The sequence below is a fragment of the Ctenocephalides felis genome, unplaced genomic scaffold, assembly GCF_003426905.1.
Source record: "Ctenocephalides felis isolate EL2017-DRISC unplaced genomic scaffold, ASM342690v1 CF-g0.4_SCAFFOLD_00681, whole genome shotgun sequence".
Classification (NCBI taxonomy): Eukaryota; Metazoa; Arthropoda; class Insecta; order Siphonaptera; family Pulicidae; genus Ctenocephalides; species Ctenocephalides felis.
The window spans coordinates 15,432-21,054 of NW_020536835.1; the positions used below are offsets into that span (position 1 = coordinate 15,432).

Below are 5,623 nucleotides of genomic sequence, written 5' to 3' on the forward strand. Positions count from 1 at the left end.
AGATGATGTTTTGGTCAAAAATCGTTTTGAACTTGTAAATTTTGTTTTTAGGTATGAATGTGTAAGAAGAACTTGTTGGCAATACAATTTTCTAAGATTTTTATATGTAGCAAATTTTAGTTAGCGTAATTTGTTTAAGAGATATTTGGTTCTGAATATTAAAAATAATATTAGAAGTACTGAAGTAAAATATGTTAGATACAAAATTTTATATAAGTATGTTTATTTTGATTTGTTTGTGTTATAAGGTTTAAATGTGTAAGGAGATGTTGTAGGCAATTGAATTATGCATATTTTTTGTATTTTGCAAATTTTTGTTAAACTAACCGGTTTAAGAGATATTTGGTTTTGAATACTAAGAATAATATTAGAAGTACTGAAGTAAAATGTGGCAGGTACAAAATTTTATATTAAGTAAGTATATTTAGATTTCTGTGTGTTGAACAGTATAAATGTGTAAGGGGATGTTGTAGACAATGCAGTTTTCTAAGTTTTTTATATTTTAAAAATAAATAATAAAAAAATCAAAATATTCTAAAGTTGGAAAGTCTAGTTTTCATAAAGCTTTTAAAACTTTAAAGCTTTTAAAACTTTTAAATTACTATATATGAAGTTCCAGCAATTTGCTTTAAGAGATAATGCTTATTTTATTTTACCTCTCCTCCAAAATGTGGACTTCTAGGCCTAGAATTTGATACTCGTTGAGGTTTAACCAAGTTAGACATTTCATTGCTTTGAAGACATTGAGGTCTTCTAGATCCATACAATGCAAAATATAAATCTACCAGATCACAACGTAATCTTGTATCATGAGACAACATGCCACTAAAAATATAAATAAACATTAACCGTTGCAGAGTTATGTATTATATACAAATCTAATCTTACTTGATATTATTCCAAATTCTTTCTAACAAATCCTTCGTATCCCACCTATGCCTGTTACAAAAGGCGGTTTATCAATTAGCATTCTAACGAGAGCATGTCTGACCCCTGGGTCTCTATCTGTCTCTACTACATCTGAAAGTTTGTTCAAGTCATCTCGCCTGCCATCAACTCGAACAAAATCCACCAGGAATTCTAGAGCTGCCAATCGAACATCTGAGGAAAGACAAAATGTAAAAATGTGTTTTATAATAAATCAATCATTGACAATTTGAAACTACCTATATACTGTCCATATTCTGCATATGCCTTAAATAATGTAGGCCTGCTTGGCAAATGCCCATATTTTTGTAATTTTCTGATAACTTTCAAGCCAGACACGGATACTGTGTTTTTATAATAAGGCAGAACCTTTTCTAAATTTACCATTCTTGTGATTTCTTCCAAAACCAGTTTTGTGTCAGATTGTGGCAGATAGTGAAAACGTATATTATAATGATAAATAAATGAATATTAAGTATATATATATATATATATATATATATATATATATATATATCAATTATTCTAACCTGGTGCACCATAGAAACAACTGGTGTAACTGTTTCCCAAACTGTTCCCCTGTTGTTCTATAGTAACAATCTGAGTAATGATTTTTTAAATTATCATTGTATTTGAATAGTTCTATTAAAAATCTTATTACACCATGAGCACAAATGCCATGAGCATTTCTGAGACTTGTGGAAATAAAAATTGACAGTGTTACTTATACGGGTGCCCCAAAACCCAACATCAACCCCAAACAGGGTGATAGTATTGACCTAACTTGTCATGAATAAATTAAAAGTATAAATGAAGAAAAGTAATACGATATACGAAAAATGGTCACAATTTTACCAAAGCTCTAATTTGTACTTAAAAGCTCATAATTTTCAAATAACTTGAGATATTTTTTTGTTTAATCTTTTCCAGGACAGTTAGTCAATACTATCACCCCATTACGGCTTGATGTTGAGTTCTGGGACACCCTATATACATTTATGACAATCACAAATATTGTTTGAAAACAATTTTGAATGTCATTCACCTGCCATTGCAACAGGTATAGTTTTTTGAGGAAATAGTGTTGAAAATCAGTAAAATTATTCTGCCGAATGATATGAGCAGCTGAAAAAGACCCAAACATTTTTCTGAAAATAGCCAACATGGCTGGAGGCCCTGCCCAAGTGAAAACCATTGCATTGGCCACCTAAAACCATGTAATACATTTAATTCCATCTCGCACTAATATATTTGTTCTCACCTTTGTCAGCAGCTTTGCATCGAACTTTATAAAATGCTTGTTCATTCTCAATAGTGACAGTCAAAGCCATTCGCGAGGCAGGAGTTGGGTAGCGTTCCAATGCATCAATCGCTTCCATCTGAGCAATAACATCGCGCTCATGTCTCAACTGACACTGCCATTGGTAATCTGGCTGGTCGATTTGAGTTGATCTAAGTAAGAAGAGTCATCTCAGGATCCAGGCGAATCCAGAGAACTGGAGAATCACTGTAAAAGAAAAAATATATCAATATGGATATAAAAGCCAAAAATATAACTTTACTTTACTTACTCCATAGCGCTCAAATCCATATCAACTTCTTCTCCTGTACACAAAGGAATCTTTTTCATTTTATTTCTACGACTCTTGGAATGACAAGTAATGTCAGCTTTAACAACTGTATTTTCAATTTGTAAAGTATGTTTAAAAGTTCCATCAAGTTCTTGCAAAGTAACTAGCAATGGACCAACATATTTTCTAATACCTCTTTGACTAACTGCATCCTGTCCAATTTCCAACTCTACAGTATTTCTAAAAAGGAATTAAATTGAGAAAATTCATTTACTTTTTAATTAATGCAGAAAACAGATGGCAAGATTTCTGATTATTACCTTTTCCTATTAAAAACTGATGTCGGCGAAAATCTGGCATGTCCACCAGTCCTCACCCACTGATCAACAAAAACAGCCATATCTTTGCCGGTAACAGTAAATATAGCTTTTGTGAAGACATTTGTAGAAATTAGCATATGATGCCATAATCCACTGCCTTAAATATAAGAATATAAACAAAAATCATAATATGTAATAAGTTAATTAAATGTATTTTACCAATTTTCTGTGTAGAAGCATTCGTAGCCAAAGCTAATTGTTTGTTAAACACTTGCAGCAGTAATTCTTGACCAATCCGATGTTCCAACATTCTAATGACTAAATGAGCCTTTTTTCTCATTGCCTAAAAAATGCATTAATAAAATGCATCCAACATTAATAAAATGCGTGTGATCATATACCTGTATATACTTTGGTGACATAGTATGCAGACTTCTGGTAGGGAAATGGTGTACATTCTGTCCATTATTTTGAGCCACTGTAGCATGGTGATTGTCTCCTCGTCCTTGGGGCCCTCCAGCACCTGTTACAGGAGATGTGCCAGAGGCAGCGGCAACAGGAAGAGGTGCAGGCGCTTGGCTGGGATCCAAAACTATACCACCATACTGTTCTTCATAAGCCACAACCTAAAAGCCAGAACAATGTAAAATAATACATCAAAGTAATATGACAACATAATCTGTTACTTACATCCAACAATTCCTGTCTAACCCACTCTCTGTAATCATTATTTCCAAAACATTTCTTCGAGTACAACCCACATAGATATTCAGCAATTCCTTTATTGAGCCAGGTGTCAGACCAGCTCTGCATTGTAATGAAGCAGCCAAAGAATTGTTCAGCTATTGCTCGAGACATTGCTTTCCTGGTTATATAAGTTTGATCAATTATAGCTATGGAATGAAGCAAATGAGTACTCAGAATGCTCATGGTAGTGTAGGCAGCTACATCTTGAACAGTCTAAAAAGAATAAAAGGGGATTTATTTTACAATCTATAAATTAAATTAAATTCTAAAGAAACTTTATTCACCTCATCAACAAAAACTTGCTTATAACAAGGATATGGATATCTTGTAGCTAAAGTTTCCTCATAAAACTCAAAAGCTTCATGCATATATCGAACAGAGTTCTTCAATAATGGCATTAGTTGTGGTAGACAAAAGTGGGTCACTTCGTGCATATGGGGGTCCACATAAGTTTCAAAAGGTCTAGAATGAAAAAAAAAGCACAAAGTTATTGATAAATAATACAATATTGATATATCTAGTCCATACCCAACAGCTAAAGCAATATTAGGAGCACAAGCAGGTGTATTTAAAACATAATGGTAAGTCTTCCTCCTCATATCAGGCGTCATAGTAATTTCTACAAGATCACCACAAGAGACAGCTGTCATTGCTGCGTCAACAGTAAACTCAAGACTCCAAGTACAAGGCTCTGCATAAGAATCCACGCAAGGAAACCAGAGTCTTGATGAGTTTTCATGTGCATAGGTGTACATATGAGCTGCCCTCCAAAAAAAAACAATCATAAAAATACTGCCAGTTATATTGTGATTTTCTTTCACAAACCTCTTCCATGGTGCTTTCAGTTTCAGGCACAACAAAATGCAAGCCACCTTGAGGTTGCTCTAAAGAAAATTCTATTCCAACTCTTAAACCTCTACCTTCACCAATGAGATGGCTTGCTTCATGGGGCACATTGATAAATAATTCTCCTGCATTACAATCAGGATCTATATTTTGAGCAGCCGCTAAGTGACACTTGGAAAATACCTCCAAAGACCTCCTGGTAATAGAAAGGATATTTATCAACAATCCTACTAGTAGAAATTGATAATTATGGGTAAAAACATAGAACAACTTACGTCTTTGAATCATTTTTGCAGATATCCAAAAAGGGATCAAAATATTGAAAAGTAGCCTCACAATCGCCTAATGTGACTCTATAAATTCTACATTGCTTAGCATTTAGTTTAATGCTTCTCAAATTGTCTTTCAAAGGTACTATTGTCAATTCCACGAAGCCCTATTATAAAAATGAGTACACAAATTTTTGTAGTTTGATAAAATAAAGTGAAAATTATTTGTATTTAATATTTACAATTATGCTCTTCCTCTCGAAGCTAATACCAGTCAAACTTAATATTTGATGAGCTGTAAAATAAATATTTTTAATGAATTTATATATCTAAACACCTGCAAATGAAAACTTGGTCGACTACTTATAATTTAAACGGTCTGGAATTATCCACTGAACGTTCTTTCTTCATTTTTGACTAAATTAAAACTTAAATATACAAATTTAATATTAAAAAATAAATTTATTAAACATTATTATTGCAAAGTTTGCTTCTAGGTTACAAACGTCTTGTTGAATGTTGATATCAAAAGCCTTCCAGTGATGCCAATTCTGTCATGTCATAACAATGAAAATCGTAATGTATACATGCTGCCAACACAAGAACAATATAACGAAAATTTGTAAATGAGGCAAATTTAAAATTAACAATCACAGTAAGAGACATTAAATAACATATTATTGCTAATAAAATCGATATATAATTTAACTAAAACTACTAGATGTAAGTAGCATTTTGCCTTGAGGCAAGTTGCATGAACTGATATCACTAAAAAATCTGTAATTAAATTAATTATAATGCACAACCAAGTGCTTGTATGTCCTAAAAGCTTATGATCAATATATAAATGTGTACATCAATTTGAACAATACTAGAATAATCACAATAATTAGAGCAGGTTTACAGAAATAACCGTTTATAAATATTTCACTGGCTTTCACAT

At 32.4% G+C, this 5,623-nt stretch overlaps 1 pseudogene; it reads right to left on the bottom strand.

Moving 5' to 3' along the window:
- Nucleotides 1-656: 656 nt before the first annotated feature.
- LOC113367279 lies at nt 657-5,091 on the bottom strand (annotated as a pseudogene).
- Between the last annotated feature and the right edge of the window lie 532 nt (nt 5,092-5,623).